A 27,633-nucleotide genomic window follows, 5' to 3' on the forward strand; every position below is an offset into this window, starting at 1 on the left:
ACATGACAACGAAGCTCCCTTTTAATATATGGAGCGAGTCCAAATCGCGCAAGAAAAGCGGTTTTATCTTTACCACAAGTGACCCTGCGAGTCAGGGAACATCACCCTGGAGACGGTGTGAATGTCATCATTGGACGTATAGGAGTGATGTCGGCAAACCGTTTGCAAAGCCCATAGCACTTCTGCTTTCAGTGTGGGTTGAGGAGGATGTACTGAAGGCATTATTTGTCATGGGATCCGGAGACACTGCCAAAACGGGTGTAGGCCTATCTTTAGAGGTTGTACTTATCTCCACTGAATAAACATTTGAGGAAAATTTTTAGGTTAAAATCTGGGCTTATTCTATACTGAACAAAAATATAAACGCAACACTCTTGTTTCTGCTCCCATTTTTCATGAGATGGACTTAAAGACCTACAATTCATTCCAGATACACAATATTACCATTTCTCTCAAACATTTCTCACAAATCAGTCTAAATGTGTGATAGTGAGCACTTCTGCTTTGCTGAGATAATCCATCCCACCTCACAGGTGTGCCACATCAAGATGCTGATCTGACATCATGGGTAGTGCACAGGTGTACCTTATACTGCCCACAATAAAAGGCCACCCTGGAATGTGCAGTTTTTTGCTTTATTGGGGGTCTGGGGACTCAGAACCGGTCAGTATCTGGTGTGACCACCATTTGCCTCATGCAATGCAACACATCTTCTTCGCATAGAGTTTATCAGATTGTCAATTGTGGCCTGTGGAATGTTGGTCCACTCCTCTTCAATGGCTGTGCGAAGTTGTTGGATATTAGTGGGAACTGGTACACGCTGTCGTATACGCCGGTCAAGCACATCCCAAACATGCTCAACGGGTGACATGTCCGGTGAGTATGCTGGCCATGCAAGAACTGGGACATTTTCAGCTTCCAAGAACTGTGTACAGATCCTTGCAACATGGGGCCGTGCATTATCTGTCTGAGTGGCTGGTCTCAGACGATCTTGGAGGTGAACCTGCTGGATGTGGAGGTCCTGGGCTGGTGTGGTTACACGTGGTCTGCGGTTGTGAGGCCGGTTGGATGTACTGCCATATTCTCTGAAACGCCTTTGGAGACGGCTTATGGTTGAGAAATGAACATTCAATGCACGAGCAACAGATCTGGTTGACATTCCTGCTGTCAGCATGCCAATTGCACGCTCCCTCAATGCTTGTGGCATCTGTGGCATTTTGCTGTGAGACAAAACTGCACATTCCAGGGTGGCCTTTTATTGTGGGCAGTATAAGGTACACCTGTGCACTACCCATGATGTCAGATCAGCATCTTGATGTGGCACACCTGTGAGGTGGGATGGATTATCTCAGCAAAGCAGAAGTGCTCACTATCACACATTTAGACTGATTTGTGAGAAATGTTTGAGAGAAATGGTAATATTGTGTATCTGGAATGAATTGTAGATCTTTAAGTCCATCTCATGAAAAATGGGAGCAAAAACAAAAGTGTTGCGTTTATATTTTTGTTCAGTGTACATTGATTTACAGAATCAAATTTAAAAAACAAAAATACACTGATTTTATACAGATTACTAACTTTTGGGGATCACAATACAAATCTAAATATTTTAGACAAGTTACTTATCTGCTTATTGAATGGTGGGCGAAAAAAATATCTGTATAGTGTCCATTATCTAAAACCCCGCAATGACGTAGTTTGTGTTGTTCTTAAAATAATATTAACTTAAACGGTCAATCTGATTTTCTGGAGGAAAAATAATAGTTTTGATGAATCAACAGCTTGGGAAAATAGTCGCTAGATTAATTCAAAGAAAAATTGTCTGTAGTTGCACCTCAACAGTATAACCAGTGATAATACTATATAAATAAAATTAAAGTAATGGCACCAGCATAGACAGACACAGTAACAGTACAGAATGAGGTAACAGTGGCAGTGTGAGGAAATGTCAGCGTCACTGGCTGGTTAACAGCAATGGGGAGGAAACTTGTCTCTAAATCTGGAAATGCTTGTGCAGATGGATGGATGGAAGGTGAAAAGTGACAGTGCTGGGTGGCTAGAGTCTCTCAAGGTGCTGCTTGCTTTTCTGAGGCAGCACCTGAAGACGATGCCTTTGACCGCCAGAAGCTGTGTGCCCGAGGAACTGGAAGCTGTTGAAGCCTCTACAGCATCCTCTGCGATGTAGATAGGACTTTGGGGAGTCATCCGTTTGCGAAAGTCCAGGATCAGCTCCTTGGTTTCTCTAGCGTTGAGGGTGATGTTGTTATACATGGTGAAGAGCTGGGCCTACAAATCCCAGCATTCAAGAGGTGAAAATACAGACTTAGAGGGAATTTGGGAAAAGTGAAAAAATCCTCTTTACTCGTGTCTGTATAAATCTCACCAAGCGTAACTTTGCAGATTAAAGACTGGCTGAGAGTGTAAATGTAAACGCTGATAAGGAGTCAGGAACAAAGTGCTCATGTAGTGCACACCTGGGTCCAGAGGGCCCTTGTTCAGATGGAAAACTGAACAGGCATCTTTTGTGCTAAATGACAGCCGGTGCTGCTCAAGATGATGGACACTATGGGGAAATAAAAAAAAAAAGAGTTTTGAATGAAAAGACACACAAGAGTAACAGTGCAGCCTTGGTCACGTCTCCCCAGCTCATGACTGGACCAGGCTCCACATTGACCCCAAAACTGGCTTTACACACAGGAAACTCACTGAAACTCAACACAACATTGTCCTGATCTTGCCTGGGGAGTTTCACCTGGTTACTGAGATGACCGGCAGCACAGACAGTCTTACCAGCAACAGATATGCTATTAAGGGGTGCGAAGCGTCTGCTGCCAGCACATGGCTTTATATCTGTCGGCTGCATTTGCGCTGCTCCTCCCTCCTATAAAGAGGACAGTTGAACAGCAGTGTGAAGAAAGGGCACAGAAGCAGAAGTCAGTGGAAAAAGCCCCATTACTAACCCTAAGCCCAACTTACTGCAAACAGCCCACTGTATTTCATATGTCTGCTTCATATTTTCCATTTAATTGCCATAATCTCTGGCAGTCAGTGACAAAAGTTATTTACCCTTAAACAGTACTGAGATTGAGTAGAGTGAGGTACTTACGCGGTATTATGGAAGAATAAAAGCTGAGTCCCATGTCCAGGCGAGATGCGTAGCTGACAGGCTGATGAATGTTTCAAACTCTTACCTCCACCGTACTGACAGGAACGGCGAGCTGCTGTGGCATCATGGCATTAAACTTCTGTTTCTCCAGGGAAGAAAACAACCAAGACCAACCTTAATAATCCACACACTTTGAAGACTGACATAAATGGTAAATATGAGACGTAAATATCATCCAACACTACCAGGTACTCAGTGAATACTCAGTCATGCAGAAATATAATCTAAAGTTATAATTATGGGGACACGTGGCCGTCCACTGCAGGTGACAATGTCCTAAACTCTTTCATACTTAAAGAACACATACAGTTATTACTTTGTAAGGATGCATAAAACTCCAGTTCAGTAAATTTATGGAATATATACTGCAGCAACTACTTTATAGTCATTTATTAAGTAACTGACTTATTTCTTCCCTGCGGGAACTTGTAATTATGCTGAAATAAAAATGTAACTTAACAGCGTTAAAAAGAACTCAGGAATCCAGTCCAAAATGCTTTAGTTTGACATGTGATCAAAATTCAAACTAAATTTCATAGAGTAAACTAATACATGATAGCATCCATGCAAAAGATCAACGGCAGAACAGGGGCTCTTAAGGCAGACTGCATTAAAAAGGAATTAATCATCTCTCTCAATTTAAATTTGGGATAATAATTCTCTTCAGAAGCCTCCATAGAATAGTGCATCCATCCCCTCACTTATGTGTAGAGACGTATCCTAAGGCTCTGGCAACAACATTCAGGTCAACAGCATCAAAAATTTCACAGCTAGTTTTAAAACTTGTTTTTCACTTTACGTTACAGCAAGTTAGTTAATATTAAATTATTGCAACGTGCAGATTAATAGTCAGAAAAGGTTTTTGAAATTTACATAATGATAAATGAGAACTATATTTGATTACTAATTACTGTTGACTAATTTCCTGTCTGGACTTTTCCCCCTTCATTGTTAAAAGTCATTATATGTCTGGGTGCCAGTCAGTGGAAGCACACAGACACCTGGCCTATTCATTCAGCACCAGCCCATCAAGTAGAGAATTCAGCACCACGGACAGTGACCTGTGTTACTATGACATCAGGTCATTGGCTCTAAATATTTTTCTAGAAATAACTAAATGGCTCTATTGTAGAAATTTCCAGCCAGAGACTGGGTTCCTATATGAAGAGAATATTATTATTCAGACAAAGAAAATAAACTACAGAAAACTAGCTCTGCATGTCATCTCCCCTTTACTCCTTAAGCAGGGCACACGCACATCAACAAGTACCAATGCAGCAAATACAGATGAACAATTTCACAGCTTCAGAAGAAGTCAGATTTCTGTGTAATTCAGAGATTGTCAAAGACTTCTGATAGAACATTTTCTGCACTTGAGTCTAATTTCAAGATAAATTGCACCTGGGTCTATTAAAACAAGGTGATGCTGCCTGACCTACCAACCAAGGCTGGGGAGGAAACGTAGGAATACAAGGAAAGCAAGGAAGAAAAGCAGCCACCCTATCTCATGGTCACGGACACAAACATCAGGGAGTGTTATGAAGAAGACACCACACTTAGGACCATTGGTTTTACGCAGTGAATTACACCAGAGAGAGTTTTTACATTCTAGCTGTGTTATGTAACATTCCTCAGCCTTCAGCTTTTTTCCCCACACAATGCAGGACATGCAGGGGTGCCAAACAAAACAGTGGAGCTGCAGTGTAGCCAATTATTTCTTTCAGTAGTTTTAAGATGGTTTGTGAGGTTGTGTGTTAGAGATGGCGGTGAGCAACACTGAGGCATCTCAGGGAACCATGTTGCCCATATTAAAAAACATGCACGCATGCAACTCAGGCAATCCAGCATTTCTTATTTCAGTTACGTATGACACTGCATGTTGCGGTTTTACATGTTCACTACAAGTCAGTGGTTTTTTCCTTGTATGATTATGGCCACATTCACACCAAAAACACACTAGACATACTGTACAAGGCACTCAAGGGAAAAATTCTCAGAACACAAAGTGAATGTATCAACCGAAGAAGGATTTTTCCTTTTCGGAATATTCATTTTTTTCCATGTGGAACCACTGTCCATGATTCAATTGAGTGCATTCAAAGAATGATACATCAAAACTAATAGTGACAAAATATTCATTTAATATGCATTGTACATGAATGTAGGACTTAGATGTTGATGAATTTCTCATCAGTGAAGGGCATATACACTTAAGGGGTATTATGAAAAAAAAAGTTGAGAACCCAGAAGTAACTATCCGATTAAAGATGTAATCTGGTACATGTGCAGACCAGTGATGGATATGTAAATGATTCAAATTGCAAGGAGTTGGCATGTTTAATCACCAGACACAGGATGCCTCGTAGTCACATTAGACAGTGTTAACGGCACTTGACGGAGTTTGATAGGGTTGCATTGCGGGTTTACATGAAGCCAGGTGGTCATGTGCTGCAATTGCATGTGGGCCATGCGGATATCACAGTGGCCTGATATTGAAACCAATGGGCACGTGAGGCATCCACACACGTCGTGAAGTTTCTGGTCATCCAAGACAGACCACGCCAAGGAAGGATCGTCGGATTGTGCTCCAAGCATCACAGATCCCCATGACACCTGCGCCTGATATATGGACACAGCTACTGGACTCTCTACAACACCCTATATCATCGTGTCGCGATGACTGGCATCAGCTGGACTACGGGTTCACCGTCCCATGCATAGGCTGCCGTTCACAATAGCACAGAAACGGTTGCGTTTGGAGTGGTGTAGTCACTGGGAGGCATGGACTGATGGACTGATGACGACTGGCGTCCTACCATGTTCAGCGATACATCTCAGTTCTGCAGTACCACAGATGACCGTCATGTGCGTATGGTGGCGCTGCAGGGAGAGGAGCAATCCTGCCAATGCTGTGGAGTGACACACCACACTCTGACGGCACAGTGGTACACCAGTGACATCCTAGTAGTATCCGGGCCCAGGGGTGTGCTATACCCTACTGACATGGGACCAGCAGTGTGACCATACCGCCAACTCCGTGGTCCGTTTGATCTGATGATTATAATCATCGCGATACAGTCACATGCCCTTTCATCACATGCAGATTTCATTTTCACAACTTAGTCTGTTGCCCTTCACTTTTTTGCCACTGAGTTTGTGTTTTGACACTAAGTTGATGGGAATTGATTATTTAAGCGTCATCTAAAGAGCTTATATTAATTGGGTAAATTGCATAAGACTCACATGGTATTTTGAAAAGATTCCCATATGCGCTGATTAGCTGGGGTTGATCCAAGCAGCTGTGCACTTTTCTCCTGTAACATAAAAGTTTGCTTTTAGGACAGAAAACAAGGTTAAGACCATATTATGTAGTTTACATCTATCAAAATAAAACCAAAGTCACTGTTACCAAAAGAGTAACCATGTGTTATCAAATTTCCTAACATTTTGCTTCATCTTACTTTGGATGCCCATGGTTAGGAGAGAAGCAGAAATCTGCTCAATCATAAGAAAGACTTTTATTGCTACAGGGAGTGAGATCTTGTTGCAGGTGACAAGGCAGGATAGAGTGTGTTTAGAAAAATAATGAAGAGGGAATGTGAGTGTGAGCTATCGTGGCATCTGTGTATAACCCAATATGGCGGCATCCTTCTGAATGTAAATAACATAGCCGGCTTAATTAGCTTAATCAAGCGTAATTGAACTAAGGAAAATTTAGCAATATACTTTCCCTGCTTGGTGTGATAAATACAGCAGCAGCTGCTGGTGGACGGGCTACAAACAGACATCAAGAAGAAATCCCACCTCACAGCCATTTACTGTACCAAACCCCTTAATGTAACTTGTAAAGATGTAGGTATTGGCGTATTCACACATTCATTTGCAGTGTCCACTTCCTGTCCAGTAAATTTGGCAGGACGGAATTTGAATAACCTATAGGTCTGACTCATGTATGCGGCTGAAGGAGTAAAGATAGAATGGGTGAAGAATCCTGTTATACAGTCCTAGTAGACCGAGAACCACCTGATTGCTACTGTAGTTGGAATCAAGGGCTGAGCTGCATGGTGGCCTGGGGGACAATCATGAAAACACAGACCCACTGATATCCTCAAAACCCACAATCAAAAGGGGAGTCAGGCACGGTGGCCAACCACTTGGCCCGTTAAGCCACATGGTGGCCCGATGAGCAGGCAAACACACTATGGGCTAAGGGGTACAAGACAGAGGAGAGAATAGGATGGCCAGTGACATGTGAACAGGACAAGGCAGGGATGGATTCTGACATAGGTACCATACTACTTTGTTTAAATATGCCCAAGTGCATAGAATGTTTTAGTGCAAGTCTTAGACAATGGTATCTCTGAATGACACCGCAGTCTGACTCTTCCTGAAGGCCCTGAGAAGTTGTTTGTATGCACTTGCTGCCTTGACACTTGCTGATGTGCGTGTGCTCTGCTTGAGCAGTAAAGGGGAGATCACATGCAGAGATGATTTTCTGTAGCTTCTCAGTCCGAGTAAAAATAAAATCTTCTCGTTATATAGGAACCAAGTCTCTGGCTGGAAATTTCTACAACAGAGCCATTTAGTCATTTATAGAAATATACAGAGCCAATGAAGGAACCAGATGTCACAGCACAGTAACACAGGTCACTGTCCGTGGAACTGAATGAATAGGATAACCGGCCAATGTGTTTGTGTGCTTACACTGATTATATGTCAGGGGAGAAAATATTTATATCATTGTTGCGATGAACGTCATTCCAGCAAGTGGTTACGTCGTTCACGCAAGTGGTCATGCGGAACCAAAGTTGGTTACGTCGTTCACGCAAGTGGTCATGCGGAACCAAAGTTTACTCACCTGTGTGCACCCGAGGGGAAGGCATTAACGGACGCACCTGCTCTTTATTTTGGATAAAGTCGGCAAAACGCATTGGTAGCGCGACAAGCAAAGGGTCAAATCTACACCAAGTGCTTCTGGAACTGTGCTGCGATTGTGTACTGAAAAGTAGACTCTGAACGGACAGCCGGTAAGACCATGAACCATGCGTGTTGGACTTTGTTGCAAATGTTATTTGTAGCAAGCACTACCTGTTGCGAGTGGGGTTTATTTCTTAATGGGGTGCGCTAATGAGGCATTGAGGCGCTGGTGCTGGCTTGTAACATTATATGAGTTGTGGTATTTGACTGTATTAGGAATAAATGGTGTGCTGTAAGTGTCTTAATGACAATATGTGGAATGCTGTTTTATTGATTCAGATGTTTGCATTAATGCGGTTTAAAAGGGGGGGTTCTATTTTTAGTTTATCTAAAAGTTAAATATTAAATCGCTAAAAAGAAAAAAAAAAAGTATTAAGGGTGAACTTTCCTTTTAATAATTCATATGGGCAGAAGTGTTAAACCTATTGTTCGATTGTCTAATTGGTTAGCTTTTCATTGCAATTTATTGCGTTGAGTAACTCATTTATGTGTTTCCCCAGTGGTTTGATCTTAAACTTTGATGTTTGGAGGAATTTTATTCAGAACAAGTTATGTATAATTGTGTGGAAATTTGAAGCTGAGATTGGTCATTCATTGTATATTTTGTGTGTATGTATATATATATATATATATATATATATATATATATGCATTTAAAGTAAAATTTTGTGTTTGCTCATAAGATAGATTGGTGAAAGTTGGTGTTTTGTGGTTTAAGGTTTTTCACCTGTAAATGCCTGGCTTGAGGAAAGCGAAGATAAAATAAAAAGGGATAAAGAGTCCAAAAAGAAGGCCTGGTTATTCTGAGTGAAATCCAGTTATATGTTCAGTTTTGGTACATCTCTATCAAGTGAGGGGTAAAGCACAGTAAGAATTGTGATCACTTGACAATCATTGAGGGGAAAAATGTAAAAATATATACAGTAAGGACAATATAATCGTAATTTAATGTATCCCTTCTGCTCTTTAAAAAGCACAATGTCTGACTGACAAATATGTCTATTATTAGCACATTTTAATAATTTAATTAATATTAAGCAGTACACCTATTTCCTGTAATCACTCTGCGTTAAAGCAATTTTTAAAACTAGCTGTGAACTGGATGCTGTTCTGACTGTTGTTGCCATGGTGCCTTATTTACTTTCAAATCGCATTGTCCACAACCTGATCAAAGGACCAAACTTTAAAATCAGTGCAGGGTAGTGTCGCAAGTAGTGATGCTTAGGCTTTAACCTATGTCCTGGAAAGAAAGAAAATCTACAAGCAAGATATTCTTGGATAAGAACGTCAAGGTATGCAACCTCTGGCAATAAAATTTTCTGTGCACAAATCAGCTCCACAATGTCTTTTAGCTGAAGGGTCAACTGCCAATCATCATCTGTGGGCTCTTTCACCTTGTCACACATGATCACAGGAAGAAGTCTTAGAAAATTCCAGTTCTGAACAGCCTGACCATAAAGCTTTACTCCATTGGAGTTTACTGCACATGGCTTACTCAACACATCAGAGCCACTGTACTTAAATTTCTTAATGCGTCTATTCAGAATTGAATAAGTGAACCACTTTTTTTGCTTGATGAAGTACTTCAGGTAAAGGGCTAAATCATAGGAAAGGATACCCTCAAAAATGTCATGGCCTAAACAAGGTGGCAGGCCAGGCATACAAACATCGAAGTAATTCAATGAATTAAAACTCAGATATTATACCTTCAACGTTTTGTTGTTCCTCAGACTGTAAAATGCATTTGGATCTGTTTGAAAATCTGTTCGGGTTGTCCGGCAATACCTGCAGAAATATTCAGAAAAACTAAAATTTTCTGTAAATCCACCGATATTATGAGACCCCAAATTGTCCCCTGCAATGCACAAAACAGTCCCTTTAACTTTTTCCTCTGCCACCGTTATTCCATTGTCTTCCAGGTCTTTTAAGTCTGCAATGAGCCTTGAGAAAACTTTGTCATGGCCAAAGTGTTTGAAGTCTTTTTCCTGACACAGCATTACAAGTGACATGTGGTCTGTACTTGATGAGGTGGTAAATTAGCCAGAGACAAATATACAGCTACTACTTTGTGCTGCTTTTTGCTGAACCTAATGGGTTCACCGCCTCAAAAGAATCTTGATATAGAATTAGTTTTAGACATGATGGGTTTTGAGAAAAGAACTCATTGTTTTTATATACCTGACCATCACTGACATCACAAAGCACATCAGTGTATGGTACGTATGTACCCTGTGCAGCACAATTCTGCCATAAGTCTGACTCCAGTAAATGTCTCAAAGTGTCTTTCAATGGAACATAGTAGGCAAACCTCTGTGACCTTGTTTCATCCCTTCCTAAGTACAACTTTACAGGTTCTGTGTATCTAAACATCTGTTTAAAAGCCCTAGTTCTTGAAAAATTGGTTCTCATTGGTCCTTCATGACTAATGGTGAAAAGGTCAGATTCCTTCACAACATCACATATACTACCAATAACCTCATCTGTTAATTCAGTTAAGTCACTTTTCAGGAATGCACTTAATTTATTCAAAGTATATGTCTGTCCTAGTTCATGTATGCTTAGCATCTCTTCAATAATATTTTGTATAGTTGATGCTGGCAGAAGAAACTGCCCATGTAATTTCAAGTAGAAAAGAGAAATATTTCTAAGAAAAAGGTCACTGAAATTTTCTGTAAGATGGACTTCACCTTCATCAGTCTCACTAAATCTCTCTGTAGGGCCTGTAACTAACGGTTCAGTTTCAAGAAACTGAGAAACTGTCTCCTTATTAAGATCTCTTATACTGTCCACAGAACATTGTCTGTGTTTCCTGGACATGTAGGCTGTAAACGACGATCTCACAGTGAACGTATGGTCGCATCCTGTCACCGGACATGTCACAACACGTCCTTCGGCTATATGTTCCTTTAAGTGAGCTGTTAGTGATCTGACATCGCGACATTGGCGCTGGCACATAGACATATTACACGTAAACACCGTAAGGGCATTTGTAGTATCAATATATGAATCTGTGTTATGTTTACGGTAAAAATGAGCCTTAAATTCCCCATATGAACGAAACGTATTGTGGCAATCTGTAGCGCCACACTTGAACACGCATCGTGGTTCATGACGGTGAAGTTTGACATGTAAAACATGTTCCCTAAGGGTTTGCACTGATGTTCCACAGAAATAACAACTAAACATTGTAACTGCGTGAACAAACACGCACTCTATTGCTGTTTTAAACACCTAAATGCTGTTTCACATCCCGCTTGCAAATCTAAGTTTTACATGTGCTGCCAAGATACGTTCATGCGCCGTCAACACGGTACATGCTACTCGTGTTTAAAACCACACACTGCTTAACACTGCTTAAAACGATTTAATTTAACTTACCAATTTGCCCAGACACATTTATTTTATTTTATATTCCCACTAGTTTGTAGATTTTTTTTAAATGTTATGTTTGTTATTGGGTGCTTTCCACTTCATGTACCCACATACAGCGCTGGCTTAAAGCAATACATTCTGGTCCTGACGCAATGCATTGTGGTTAGATTTTTATCGTCCGCTGCATTATGTCACCATGTCACGTCGTACAAAAACCTCGCGAGAGCAAGACAGATCATCCTGCACCTCTTAAGTGTTATGTAGTTTTGCCTGAAACGCAAAAATAAAACAAAGCAATTAAAGCCGATCAGTGGCTCAAATTCTGCTGTAGCGATTGAAGAACTTTTGTCGGAAGTTGGATTCGAACCCACGCCTTACTTCGGAGAATAGAATACCCCTTACTTTGAAAGGCCATTTTCGCTGCGCAGGAGGCTTTAGACCGCTCGGCCATGGGGCAGTTTCCAGTTGAACCCTAAGGAGTAGGTTAAGTCCAGCCTTGGCTTCCAAGCTGACGTTTTTCTACATATGTGCTTGTGTATCATGGACAGTAAGAGGGGGCAGGCAAGGAGAGAATTTCTCTCTTTGGGGATCAATAGAGTGTTGTTATTATAACGTCTAAAACGTATGATGGTCTGTCGATAAATCAATAACAATATCAATGAAGTCAATGTTTATCTAAAGGAATCAGAATTCAGGAAAAGCCAGGGGCCGGACCGAGTGTAGGGGGCGTGGCCAGAGACAGCCTGCTGACTGTTCCAAATCATGGGTGCATGTTACAAGTCCGGAACATATTTTAACTTAGTACTAACTTAGCATCATATTTGATCTGATTCGACTGAATATCCCAGGTTTCCATCTCTCATGCATCTGGTGTGACGTGTTTTCAGACTCTCAGGCTGGCGCAAAGAAATCTTACGGGAATTGAACGTCTCACTCCGGTCAGCTGACCAAAGTTGGTAACCTTGGTATTGTGTGTAGGAGATTCGGTATAACTATAATTTCGTTCTCCATTTACATGCCCGTAGTGTCTTTAACCGGCTGCACAAACTGGATCCGCCTCCATTACGACACAACTTTGCCCTTATTGGCTTAAGAATTTAGTCACATACATGACGTATATCTGCTATTTCTCCCGAGAAGCAGGTAAAGCAGTGGTAACTGCTTTGTAGTTAATTTACCTGGTAAAATTAAGTTTAAATAAATGATATAAATACTGTAATAGTACTCGTGAGCTTTGTTTATTTGTTATTAGTTATTGTAATGTTGCGCTGCTTTATTTGTTTAATCGTCTAGTCTGTGGAGACATTCAAGTTAATCAAATAAGAATTGCACTGTACACTGTACATGACCATAAAAACTTTGTATCCTTGAAATAAATGTTTTTGATCTTTTCCTTGGCAGTTATCTTTTTACACAGGGCCTCTATGTACACGATAGTTTTTTTTTTCACGACTAACAGTATGGATCAGGAGTTGGTTATTGTAAAAGAAGTAATGTGCATGCAGGTGATATTTGTATAGATTTATCCACACCCTTGTAGCAGTGCTGCCATTGCAGTCAGATCTCGCAAACTAGGAGTATTAGTTGTCTTTATTTCTCTTTATTTCTTGACGCCAACCCTCTCCATTAATCCGGGCTTGGGACTGGCACCTACCTGAGCTGGCTTGCTCCCTTAAGTGGCTGGGTTAGGCTAAACTATATATATATATTTACCAAGACTACAATAAAACATCTCGAAATGTGTAGTCTAGCAAAACGCAGTTTAAAGAAGGTAGCCTACCTGGCGAAATTGCAAACAAATTAAGGGCGTTAGGCAGCCTTTAGATCCTACCCATCATGCACTGCAGTTTTTTGCTAATTCCTCAAATGGAAAACTGTCCATCCATCCATCCATCCATTTTCCAAACCGCTTATCCTACTGGATCGCGGGGGGTCTGGAGCCTATCCCGGAAGCAATGGGCACGAGACAGGGAACAACTCAGGATGGCGGGCCAGCCCATCGCAGGGCACACTCACACACTATTCACTCACGCATACACTCCTATGGGCAATTTAGCAACTCCAATTAGCCTCAGCATGTTTTTGGACTGTTGGGGAAACCAGAGTACCCGGAGGAAACCCCACGATGACATGGGTAGAACATGCAAACTCCACACACATGTGACCCAGGTGGAGACTCGAACCCGGGCCCTAGAGGTGTGAGGCAACAGTGCTAACCACTGCACCACCATGCTGCCCCCTAAATGGAAAACCATTAAATACAAAAGGAAAACAAAAGTGCTGTAAGACTGTATACTTATGTGTATGTTAGTAAAGGCTGTAGCTGACACAACGGACCCCACTAATTAGAAAGGGGTAATTGTACACATGTGGCATCCAGTATGTTCTTCTATAACAGTTTTTAAAAAAAAAAAAAAACTCACATTACACAAATTGGCACTATCAAAACGAGGATTATGGGGAAAATGGGGACTGTGATGGAGATTACATACACGTAGGCATGGTATTTAGTTTTTTTTAATCTGGTCACCTTCCAGAGTAATTGTAAACTAAAACCATCTTCACCCTATTTGATTCTTTATAAATGGACAATCAGTCGTGCAGTAAATGGGGGTATAGAGAGACACAGAGCTTGTCTAACAAGAAACCCTGGGAAGCTAACATTAATAGGGTGGGTATGGATAGCAAAACCATTGATACAGATTACAGATTTATATCTCACCTGAACCCTGGCGGGCTCCGTGCCAATAGGGGTTGGGATTAGGGTTAGTTAACTTAAGTAGTAATATTGATGTGTATATTCTCCTATTCTCCAGTCAGTGAATCGTGAAACGTAATGTTAATATGTTTCTATACCTATATGTTCTGCTTAAAAACCCATAAAGGCAAGCACAGTGTTTAGACATTCTGTTACTTAGACTAGTAAACACTAAGATCCTTCAGCTTTCAATTAACCTGACACAACAGTCTAAACAACAAATGTGTGCCATGTCATTTGTCATCTTTACATCTTGTATCCTTTATATGGTAATTGGATTTTCAAGGTGGAATTGCAGGTCGATCATTTTAAGGATCTAGATGTAAACCTCCCTGGTGTTGCTTTAATATTTTTTTTGCACAATTTGCTTCACACACTTCCTCCAGCAGAGAAGCTTACAATACTACACCCCACCAAATGACTGGATGATGCCTTTTTATTTAAGGTCTGGCTGTGAGCCTCGATTACCGATACACTATCTTCAGGCTCCTGCCGGGATCAGTCAGTATGGTGGACCTTTGGAGGAATGGGTACAAAACCATCAGGAAAGTTTGCAGGTGCTTCAAGAGTATGTGAAGGCTTAGTTGGAGGAACAAGCCACACCACGAAATCGGAAACACAATGAGTTGGTTAATGATTAGGGGTTTGATGAAGGTCAGCTGGTGTGTTTGCGGAACCATGTTCGAGGTAAAATACAGGATCATTGGGATGCCTGTTTGTATATGGTAGTTCGGTGTCCCCAAGATCAGGGTGCAGTTTACTCTGCAACTCCAATGGAGGGGGACGGGGTTGTCCGTCAAGTTCACCGAACAGAGTTGCGTCCAGTACCACAGGGGGTTGTTATGTCAGGGGAAGATGTTCTGGTAATGTCTCCTGAGTCTGGGTTGCCCACAGGGGCAACAGAAATGGAATCGGATGAGGACTCTGTGATTTTACGGGGACAGGGCTGGTGGGAGGGGTCGCAATAGAGCATCCACAAGTAGGCCTCGTATAATGGAGGAGGTTATGTCCCCCCCGAGGTGTAGAGACCAGTTAAACGTTCGGTGAGGTCCACCACTGGTCATCATACCAACCCTTATAAGTTACCACGGTCAGTGAATGATCGTTCGGTTGGGGAGGAAGACCAGTGGTTTGGGGATAGAATTCTTAGCTGTGATCGTTGGGTCATCAATTTCATTTTGGGGGATGGATTGTAGCCAGGCAATTATAGGCAGGTATAGGAACTGCAGTTCGGACTGGAGGCATAGCCGGGGCGAGATGGCTGTGCATGTTCCGATGGTAGGGCATATTGGCAAAGGAGCAGGCACGGGAAAGACAGGCAGGGTCCTGATAGATTTGGTGGAGCATCGGCGGGCATATTGAATTTGCAGTGTAGCAGCCTTTCTGTTTGCTTGTTTCAGGGGTGAACAATCTTATCCGCAAAGGGCCGGTGTGTATGCAGGTTTTCGCTGCAACTCCCTAATTAGATTTCTAATTAGAGGACTGATTAGCTGAAGAGTCCTCATACCTGGTTTTGAAGAGCTGACCTAAAGGTTACCCCAAAAACCTGTTTTTTTTTTGTTTGAATGGGGCAGTGAGTCATGGGGTAAACTACTGTTCTTTAGGGGTTTTCAAGGTGGAATTACGGGTCGATAATTTTAAGGATCAGGTTGTAAACCTCCCTGGTGTTGCTTTAATATGTTTTATCTGAGGTTGTATCGTGTATTATCAAGCCAGCCGGCTTAGTGGCCTCGGGAGCGGGGTTTAGTGGGAGCAGCTGGCTAGTTTTATTTTCTTTTTTGTTTGTGTCTTTTTCTTTGTTGTATGTATATTTTGGGTTCATTATTAGGCAGGCTGGGCCTTTTGGCACCTGTAGTCTGGGTGCTGGATTGCCCATAGGGGTCTTTTTTATTGCTGTGATTTGCTGTGTCATTCACTAGTGTGATTTGTGCTGGATGTGTTTTTAAGGTTGTGCTGTGGCGTGTACCTGAGCAAACTTTGGGCAACCTGTTCTCTTGTTGGCTTTATTGACAAAGGGTGGATTAGTCTAATTACGGCCTGCTACAAATAGCTGCATATAACGTATAAAAAAAATCACCTTATGGGTGCTCCGTAGGGTAGCAAGATCTTGAGTTTTTTTACAGTACTCGGGTACGTTTTAAAATTTTCGACCAATCAGCAAACATTATTCTGACAGCATAGCTGGGAAACCAATGAAAAGTGAGTGCAACGTTCTAGAACTTGACTTCGGGTTGACGCTCCCTATAAAAGAGCTGGGTACTGCTTCAAGGCGTTCAGTTGGCGCTACCTCCTGATAGAGTAGCACTGTACGGCTCTTGTTCCGTAAAACAACATCAAAAGGATGAAAAAAAAAAATTTTTTAAAGAAGACGAAAAAAACATCGTCTAAAAAAATAAGCCAAAAAAATAATATCCGAAGAAGGAAAAACATGCAAAGTAAAAAAAACAAACAAAAATAAAAAACAATATCCAAAGAAGAAGGAAAAAAACATCCAAAGGGAGAAAACAAGAACTGAAGGGCAAATGAGGTAGGAGGAAATACAAATTTCGTTTCAGCACCGTTGGAGTGCCAAGCCGTGAAAAGCATTTGGCCAGAAGACAAGGTAAGTGTTGTAGCTGTTATTTTAAAACAGCGCTTTTCAAAATGCTGCTTTATAATCGTTTGAGATCGTTAGCCAGTGTGACAGCTGAAGGCTTTTTGAGTTTACCAACATAAAGTTTTATTTCTGTATTAGGACATTGTCAGGAACAATGATGTGTTCATCGCTATGATGTGGTCAAAAAGCGATGCATTGAATCTTAGAAACATTTGTGATTTTTCAAACAATGCTTTTCCTTTTATTTAATCAGTAAAATTTCCATCGGTTTTATATAGTGCCCCTTGAAATATGTCTTTAGCTCATTTTCCGGGCATTTTACTAGAATGCATCCTGAGAAATACACAAGCTCTGCTGCATTTCCGTGCCTCGATGTTTAGTGCCGAGTATAATTGTTGCAGTTGCCTTTTATATATTCCATGAGACCTGTTGGTACCAAGAGAAGTGTGAGACTGTCAGGGTGAATTTATCATACAATCGCACGCATAAATACCTGAGGGTTGCCAGTCCTTTTGCGTTGTTACAGGAGGACTAGAGCTGACGAGTGTGTTTCTACACACTATCAAGGGCATTGTAGTACAGTTTTCTCAGGTGGGAGAATGCTGCCGATCTCCTATTTGACAATACAGCCCTTGATATATTAGAATATTACAGAACTAGAAGCCTTTTGCAAGGAAGAATGTGAGAAAATCCCAAGTACAAGAACTGAAAGCCTTTCAGCTGGCTATAAGAAGCGCTTGTAAGCTGTGATATCTGGCAGAGGAGGTGTTACTAAGTACTGATTACGTAGGGTGCCCAAACTTTTGCAGAGTGCCATAATAATGTTTTTATTTTGTAATTTTGTTCAATTTATGGCATAAAAAGTAACTATTCATCAATGTTTGCTGAAAATATTGTGTATTTTCCCCCCAGTTCCTAAAGAGACTGTATTAACTGATATTGTTGCTTTTGTAATTGAAAAGATGTTATTTGTCAAGGGGTGCCAAACCTTTGCATAAGACTGTACACAGTGTGTGTATGTGTTTATGTGAGTGTGTGTCTGTGTGTGTCTTTATATATATATATATGTGTGTGTGTGTGTATATATTTCTGTATATGCATGTGTATATATATATTTATATATAGTTCACACACATTCAAACTTATTTGAATACACATTCAAAATAATTTTTATTATTATTATTTTCGTTTTTTTTTTTTTTTGTGTTTTAAAATGTTTTATTTTTGCAATGGAAATAAAAATAAAGCAGTCCTCCGTAGAGGAGGGGTGGTGGAGGGAATATATATATATATATACATATATATAAAATAATTGTCACACAACCTGGGTGACATGCCTTGCCTGCTCACCCAGTTTTAGTGCACCTTAGTTATTCATAATGACCATCTAGTCTCGATACACCCATGAATATATATGTATATATATATATATATATATAGTTTTTCTGTTTTTTTTTTGCAATAGACAATAAAAATAACGCAGTTCTCCGTAAAGGAGGGATGGTGGATGGAATATATATATACATATATATATAAAATAATTGTCACACAACCTGGGTGACATGCCTTGCCTGCTCACCCAATTTTAGTGCACCTTAGTTATCCATACTGACCATCTAGTCTCGACACACCCATATATATATATATATATATATATGTATATATATATAGATATTTTTTCTTTTTCTTGTGTTTTTTTTTTCGCAATGGATATTAATAATAAAGCAGTCCTCCGTAAAGGAGGGGTGGTGGAGGGAATATATATATACATTTATATAAAATAATTGTCACACAACTGGGGTGACATGCCTTGCCTGCTCACCCAATTTTAGTGCACCTTAGTTATCCATAATGACCATCTAGTCTCGATACACCCATAAATATATATGTATATATATATATATATATATATATATATATATATAGTTTTTTTTTTTTTTTGCAATAGACAATAAAAATAACGCAGTTCTCCATAAAAGAGGGATGGTGGATGGAATATATATATACATATATATAAAATAATTGTCACACAACCTGGGTGACATGCCTTGCCTGCTCACCCAATTTTAGTGCACCTTAGTTATCCATACTGACCATCTAGTCTCGACACACCCATATATATATATATATATATATATATATATATATATATATATATATGTATATATGTATATATGTATATGTATATATGTATATATGTATATGTATATATGTATATATGTATATATGTATATGTATATGTATATATGTATATATGTATATGTATATATGTATATATGTATATATATATATATGTATATATGTATATATATATATGTATATATGTATATATATATATGTATATATGTATGTATATATGTGTATATATATATGTATATATGTATATATATATATATATATGTATATATATATAGATATTTTTTCTTTTTCTTGTGTTTTTTTTTCGCAATGGATATTAATAATAAAGCAGTCCTCCGTAAAGGAGGGGTGGTGGAGGGAATATATATATACATTTATATAAAATAATTGTCACACAACCTGGGTGACATGCCTTGCCTGCTCACCCAATTTTAGTGCAACTTAGTTATCCATAATGACCAACTAGTCTCGATACACCCATAAATATATATGTGTGTATATATATATATAGTTTTTTTGTGTTATTTTTTTGCAATAGACAATAAAAATAACGCAGTTCTCCATAAAGGAGGGATGGTGGATGGAATATATATATACATATATATAAAATAATTAATGTCACACAACCTGGGTGACATGCCTTGCCTGCTCACCCAATTTGAATGCACCTTAGTTATCCATAATGACCATCTAGTCTCGATACACCCATAAATATATATGTATATATATAGTTTTTTTTTTTCGCAATGGACAATAAAAATAACGCAGTTCTCCGTAAAGGAGGGATGGTGGATGGAATATATATATACATACATATAAAATAATTGTCACACAACCGGGGTGACATGCCTTGCCTGCTCACCCAATTTTAGTGCACCTTAGTTATTCATAATGACCATCTAGTCTCGATACACCCATAAATATATATGTATATATGTATTGTTTTTTTTTTTTTTTTTTTGCAATAGACAATAAAAATAACGCAGTTCTCCATAAAAGAGGGATGGTGGATGGAATATATATATACATATATATAAAATAATTGTCACACAACCTGGGTGACATGCCTTGCCTGCTCACCCAATTTTAGTGCACCTTAGTTATCCATAATGACCATCTAGTCTCGATACACCCATATATATATATATATATATATATATATATATATATATATATATATATATATATATATATATATATATATATATATATATATATATATATATATATATATATATATATATATATAGTTTTTTTTTTCTTCGTAATGGACAATAAAAATAACGCAGTTCTCCGTAAAGGAGGGATGGTGGATGGAATATATATATACATATATATAAAATAATTGTCACACAACCTGGGTGACATGCCTTGCCTGCTCACCCAATTTTAGTGCACCTTAGTTATCCATACTGACCATCTAGTCTCGACACACCCATATACACACCCGAAGCTCTGATCTCAGATCAGTTCCATGCCTCCAGAATCTAATGTTACCCTCAAGGAAGAAGGGAAGCTATGATGAGTAAAAAAAAGGTTATTAGAGTGTCCTGTCAGCGTTGGGCTTCTTCGGCCTCCGCCATTGATTTTTCGGTTTCAGGATGGAAAGTACAAGGTGGCTCTGTGTTGATGAATAATCCAGGAAAAAAATGCCACAAAGGCATGGAGTCACACCAGTGGAGTCTTATCCTTGCAATAAAGACCCCTGTATGACCTTTGCTGAATATTTCCAGTTTAGTGGAGCTGATCTGTGAGTAATGCAGTTATGCAGCAGTTTCTGATGGTTTCCGGTTTTGCAGGTGGTGTCCTTTTCAGCTTGGAGGAGGGAGCCTCCTTCTGGAACCAGATGTTGACCTGGAGAATCGTGAGTGACGTTTCCGATTAGCATACCTGATCTCCTTGCCCCGCCACGGGGCTCTGGTGAAATGTAACTATTCAGTGACCCGTATCTTTCAGTTCTTCGCTTCCATGATCTCGACCTTCACCTTGAACTTCTTCATGAGTATCTACCACAACAAGCCGGGAGATTTTAGTAACCCAGGTCTCATCAACTTTGGACGCTTTGACAACGATGTAAGTTTCCCATTTCTGTCGGTGTTGTGATGTAGATTGTCCTTTTTAAAAGTCTGTAGATGGAATCTTGAAAATCAAAATATTGGGCATCGGTAATTGATCTGGTTGTCTTGGCCAATGGTATGCTGTCCGCAAGTCAAGTAGCTCTTGGGAGATGTCGGCCGTTACCCTCTGACATTGGTTTCCTGCCTCCCGTTAGTCAGTGGGGAAAATGTGATGTTTATGGATGTCTGGACAACTTAGAGTGGAGAGCATTTTATAATCATTACCTCGTTTGGGAAAGGCGAAAGAAGACGGTATAATTTTGACCAAAATCCAGAATGAGACCAAGTTCACACTGTTCCCGAACATGTTTTGGTCTTTCCTGTCCGTGCCGTTCAAGAAGGGGCTGATCTGTGAACTTTATGGGGAAACAAGGGTGAGAGAGAAAAGGATGAGCTGTTATTTCCAGAAAGGGCTCGACTCGGTACCCTGTCACATGAGCAGTGATGTATTTTTACCTGCCTTCTGGTCACATGGGTTGGAAAGGAAACCATGAAACGTTTGTTGGGGGACTTGGACACAGCCCCCACCCCGCAGCGCATGACTTTCCTGGGAGGCCCCCTGGGCTGGAAATATAGTCATCACCTCGGTGGACATGAGTACCCGCGCTGTTTTAGTTGGGCCTCCTGGTTTAGGTAGGCATGTTAGCCATGGTTGTGGATGTTTCTCGTTACAAGAGAGGCACCTGTAGCAGTTTACATGGTATGCAGATACGGTTGTTTATTTTATTTTTTTTAAACGCAGCAGAATTTTTCCCGCCTTCGGTGCCTGAAGTTTTTGGGAAACGTTTGCCCCGGATGCCCACTGTATGCTTCCTGTAGGATCACAACACGTTCACCATTTTTTTAAAAATTATACACTACTGTGCAAAAGTCTTAGGCAGGCAAAGAAAATGATATTTAGATTATCCTCGTGTTGGTGTAAAACTATGATATTATGCCTGTGAAAGTGTGTCAACTTCGCCATTTCAGAACCTCTGCTAAAATCATCCTAGTATTTGCAGCGACCGTCCAATGCAGCCATGTGTTTTTTTTGACTTGGCCACCAGCACACCTCATACAGCTAGTCAGTCTCTCACTGACTTTTTAAGCCAGTATATTTAACTTTTTTTAATTCAGCTGTTGGTGAAATTTAACAAAATCATGGAACGGCTGAGGTGCCCCTGAGGAGAAGTTTGGGAACTGAAGCGGTGTTCATCTAGCCATCCAACTAGATATCAGTAACTTTTTAGAAAATAGAAGAAATTACTGTGATGTTGTCATTTGCATGTTTGACTGGAGGATTCTGGGTATTGATTTTTTTTCTTTTTTTTTACCCCCCCCCCCTCAGAGCACGGAGTACTACCTGTATGAGATTCCTCTGTTTATCGTCATGGGAGCCTTCGGTGAGAGAGAGAGAGAGAGAGGGAGCGTCTTATTGTGGAAACCCAAACCTTGCTCTTTTACATCTTAACGGACTGGTTCTGTTTCTGGTTTTCTCATGCCGGGCCCATGTCTCTTTCCCCCCCGCAGGTGGATTGCTGGGAGCACTGTTCAACGTCCTGAACTACTGGCTCACCATCCTCAGGATCAGGTGTGCCTGTGTGCGTGTGCCTGTGTGCGTGTGTGTGCCTGTGTGTGTGTGTGTGTGCGTACTTCTGTGCGCATGTGTGCCTGTGTGTGTGTGTGTGTGTGTGTGCGTACCTCTGCCTGTGTGTGTGCACGTAAGTGAGGCCTGTTTGGTTTTTACTGTGTCACGCCTGTCTGAAACTTAGGCATCTTAACACTTGAAATTAAATAATTAAATAAATATATCCCGAGACTGTGGGGCTGACCTTGAAACTGCCCCACACTGGTTTGATGCAAATGAAAGTTGTCCCACAACAAAATCATTAGCTGAGCCACCATGCCCCCCCCCCCCATCCCCAGGTATATCCACCGGCCCTGCCTGCAGGTGATCGAGGCCATACTGGTTGCTGCCGTGACGGCCACTGTGTTCTTCACTATGATCTACTTCTCCAACGACTGCCAGCCCCTGGGGGAGGATCAGCTGGAGGAATACCCCTTGCAGGTAAGGCAGCTGGAGGTGGGCTCTCTGTGATTTCATTGGCTGAACAGCTGAGAGGGTGTGTATCCTGTCCTCAGGCCTGAACCTCCACTTATCCCTCTCACAGCTGTTCTGTGCTGATGGCGAGTACAATTCCATGGCCACGATCGTCTTCAACACCCCGGAGAGGAGTGTCCGCAGCCTGTTCCACAGCCCCGCAGGTCCGTGGAGTTTCCAGCACGTGTTTCAGGGCAGGATGGGTCGTGACCTGAAGCCGGATTGGTCGCCCCTGTTGTGCCCTTCTTCTGGAAGAGATTATAATTACAGTCCGTTGTCCATCTTTAGAATGAACACCTGTGTTTGATATTGGTGACAGGCTGGCTAGGTCCGGGGCAGCTGTTTGAACAGTCAGACTCGTCTGCCACCTCTGTCGTGTCGTAGGTTTGTTTACGGGCCGCTTCTGGCTGATTGTTTTCCCAGACAGACAGCTAAACCCATACACACAATCCTCCTCAATTATTCAAGGCTTCCCTCATTTGGGATGGGGGGACTGTCACCCTGCCTGGGGAGAACAGGAGCGCTTCTCAAGTGCCCTGACGAATGCCACCGTAGGCAAGTTCGAACGGCACTAAACTGTGTTCATCCATGCCCTCTAGTGGATGAAAGACATACCAAAGTAACATGGCTTGGTCTTGATCGGCTCCAAATTGCACTTTACACCAGGTAGAAAAATGGAAATGATCATATGAAAAATGCCATTCATCATGAAATAATTTCTGTACACCTGTATCCTCATTACAAGGGTGAATCAAGTAAAACTAGCTGGTTTCGCTAGATTAGCGTTCTTGGGGATCAACTACATGATCAACATTTTAGCAAAAACGTGGGAAACACTGACTTAGGTGATGAATTCCACCACCACCACCCCCCCCCCCCCCCCGGCAGGTTCCTACAATCCCGTGACCCTGGGAATCTTCACCATCACCTACTTCTTCCTGGCCTGCTGGACATACGGCCTGACTCTTTGAAGGTGCCCTATTGGTTAGTGCTGTATCGATTTCCTGGGCCGCCCAGCGTCATGTCGGCATAGATGTAGTTTAACATAATGTTTGTTGGAAGTAAAGCCCCCTCGAAGTTTTTGAATGAGCATGTTTTATGATTTGTGGCGTTTCGTTTGACAGACCTTGGCCGACCCTGGGAAGTACGCTCTGATTGGAGCCGCCGCCCAGCTTGGTGAGTGTCCGTCCGCGGTCAGCCTGCTTTTCAGAGCTCGTCTAGAGGTGCATGGAGGCACATGAGGCTTCGGGTTTGCGTCTGTTTACGAAGGTCTTTGCCAGGTGGGATCGTGAGGATGACCCTCAGCCTGACTGTCATCATGGTGGAAGCCACCGGAAATGTCACCTACGGCCTACCCATAATGCTGGTTCTGATGACGGCGAAGATCGTGGGCGATTATTTCGTGGAGGTCAGTGTTGACGTTTCGGGTTGGAGCGGGTTGGTCCATTTGGCATTATGTGTGAGCCTGTCAGTGAGTGATGAGCTCATCGCCTTTCAGACCGTGCAGAACTTGGAATCGGGCCAGTCGTGTTTCGTTAACTGCTCCGGTCTCATGTTTGCTTTTGGTGTGGGTGGTGCAGCTAGCCACCAGTCTGACGCCATCTTTTTTTCATCTGTCCTTCCAGTGACTGATTTTGAGAACCCTTCCGTTGTTTTTGCACAGCTGTCTAACTTAAGGTGGCACATCATGCTGTGACAGCTCGTTTCGCTTCTCTGTTCCTCAATGTGCCAGCAAATCTGCTTAGAGGAAGTAAAAATTCAAGGGGTGGCAGCTTGTGAATGTTGTGCAGATGTGATCCTAAGCTCTTCTGAGTGACTCGAATTTTCCCACAGGGGCTATACGACATCCACATCAAGCTGCAGAGTGTGCCCTTCCTGCACTGGGATGCCCCAGCCACCTCCTACTCCCTGACTGCCAGGTATATTGCCCCCTACAGGATTTTCCCTGCTAATGCTTCAATGAGCCCAGTACACGCCTTTAGCAAGACATTGGTGCTTCATTCTCACTGTATATTCAGGTTTGGTGTGTCTGTCCATTCAGGGAGGTTATGAGCTCTCCAGTAACCTGCTTCAACCTGGTGGAGAAAGTGGGCACTATTGTGGATGTGCTCAGCAACACCTCGACCAATCACAACGGGTTCCCTGTAGTCTCCGGGTTGAGTGATGGCTGTGAGGTATGTCCCTCCCACTAGGGGTGATTTTGTTTTCCTGGAGATTTGTCACATGATGTACTTTGGGGCTTTGCTAATCTGAATTTTGTGCTCTTAGCCAGGGAAAATCTGTGGCTTAATCCTGCGTTCCCAGCTTATCGTGCTCCTGAAACACAAGGTGAGTGTGACCTAAGGTTCCTGCAGAGGTCAGCTGAATAAGGAGCATGTCTGTCCACACTAACACCTATCAGGGTGCTTGGTGTATATGCATGCCTGTGAATGACAGTGCGATTGACCAATGAGGGGTCTGTTTACTGCGTACACGGTTGCGAATGTCAGTGCAGCAAGCCAATGAGAAGTGTGCTCATCCACGTTGTGACCGGTGTACTCTTTTCAACCAGGTGTTTGTGGAACGGGCTCGTTCTCGTCTCAATCTGCGCAAACTGCAGCTGAAGGACTTCCGGGATGCCTACCCTCGCTTCCCTCCGATCCAGTCCATCCATGTGTCCCAAGACGAGAGGGAGTGCATGATGGACCTGACGGAGTTCATGAATCCCACCCCCTACACTGTCACGCAGGTACTAGTCTCAGTCTCAGCCTTGGTCTTGGTCCTTGAGAACCAGAGACACATTTGACTAAACAGTCATGTTCTGCGACTGTGTTCTTCTGCCTCTTTTTCAGGAGACGTCGCTTCCTCGTGTCTTCAAGCTGTTCAGGGCCCTTGGTCTGCGGCACCTCATTGTGGTGGACAGTGACAACCAGGTGCGTCTGCCTTGCGAGGTCCTCAGGCCTTCGTCATCTCCAGCACATATCTCCATTCTCATTGTAAAATTCGAAAATTACTGCATCGGTTTTCAGCCAGTGGCCGTTGGGCATCCATCTAGATCAAGGTTATCACCCTGGTTTCCTGTGCTACTCCCACCCCTCCCTCATAACATAACCAGCTATCTATGCCCTGTTCTACGTACCAATCATGTTCCCGGTGCCCAGGTGGTGGGACTGGTGACGCGGAAGGACCTGGCCCGTTACCACCTGGGCAAAGACGGCCTGGAGGAGCTGCAGCTGGCACAGACGTGATGCGTGGAAGGCGACTGCCGCGCTGCTCACCAGGCCAACCCCCCCTGCCCCCAGTCAGCCCCCGCCAGAACCCGCACCGGTCGTGCATTTCAGCAAAGTCCGGAACCCGGGATGCCAATGACTGACTTTCTGGTTTCGTTCACCGAGGGTTGGTTGTGATGGGGGAGGGGATCGATTCCATGTGTGTTTTGCGACTTTTTGTTGCCCCCTCCCAGTTTGCACATAAAATAATTTATCCGTTATGTTTTTAAAGCACTTCAGAGAGAGAGTGAGTGTGTGTGTGTGTGTGTGTGTGTGTGTGTGTGTGTGTGTGTGTGGTTCTACACACACTTGGGTGTCAGTCCCGCTCTGTGGTCATTTGCAAAGCTTTGGTAGCATTGTGATATACATTAGTGTAAATGTGTAAAAAGCATTTCAAGCTGTGTGTGTGAGAGAGAGAGAGAGAGAGAGAGAGAGAGAGATTAGCCAGGCCAATAACGTTCCTCTTTTACTCAGAGTTTTTTGAGTGTGGTCTATTGACAGAGGGTACCACAGTTTTCTTGTGACTTTAGTTTTACTTTAGGGGAAGTTAATTTTCCTCTCCCAGATAATTGTCTTGCACATTGTACCATTAACCAATGCCTCCCACCCCTCCCATGCCAGTGTAGGTAAGACCAACCCTGCCCCCCCCCCCCCCCCCGGAAAAACCCTGACTCGCTTTGACCTTTTTCTCTCATGCTGGATGCTAGCGGTTTTTAACATACAGTGTTTTTTCTCGTGAATTCGCCCATTGGCTGACTGCCACACTGCCTGCGTCCTCCCCCACCCACGCCAGTACGTGACAGTATGTATCCCCCCCACCCCGGGTGATTCTCCAGGTCCTGTGTTTTTGATGGCGATTTGTCTCTTGTTGCGCCGTACAGCCTCTAGGTGGCAGAAACCCTGGTTTCTGATATATACCTGAATAAATTATGCAAATCGGGGTCAGGTTTACATGGGTCGGGTGCCAAACAATGCCAGTAGTGTGTGTGTGTGTGTGTGGGGGGGTGACTTCACAGGTGCTCTCCTGAAAATGTGTGTATATCATTGTTTTTAAATGGCACTTACTGAAAGCAGAGTGGGGTTCAGGGCAGCTTAATGATTTGCAAGGTGACCATGGGTCGTGTTTGGCCAAGGGGGCGCTAGTGTGTTGAGGAAAGGAACTTATTCTGGTCTTTGCAGG

At 42.1% G+C, this 27,633-nt stretch overlaps 1 long non-coding RNA gene across 1 annotated transcript; it reads left to right on the top strand.

The window, feature by feature from the left end:
• Nucleotides 1-16,692: 16,692 nt before the first annotated feature.
• On the top strand, nucleotides 16,693-21,032 carry LOC125729814 (uncharacterized). Its single transcript, XR_007390219.1, has 3 exons — nucleotides 16,693-16,875; nucleotides 20,808-20,872; nucleotides 20,965-21,032. It is a non-coding gene; the product is annotated as an uncharacterized LOC125729814 (long non-coding RNA).
• Nucleotides 21,033-27,633: the final 6,601 nt, after the last annotated feature.

The sequence above is a fragment of the Brienomyrus brachyistius genome, unplaced genomic scaffold (assembly GCF_023856365.1).
Source record: "Brienomyrus brachyistius isolate T26 unplaced genomic scaffold, BBRACH_0.4 scaffold758, whole genome shotgun sequence".
NCBI lineage: Eukaryota > Metazoa > Chordata > Actinopteri > Osteoglossiformes > Mormyridae > Brienomyrus > Brienomyrus brachyistius.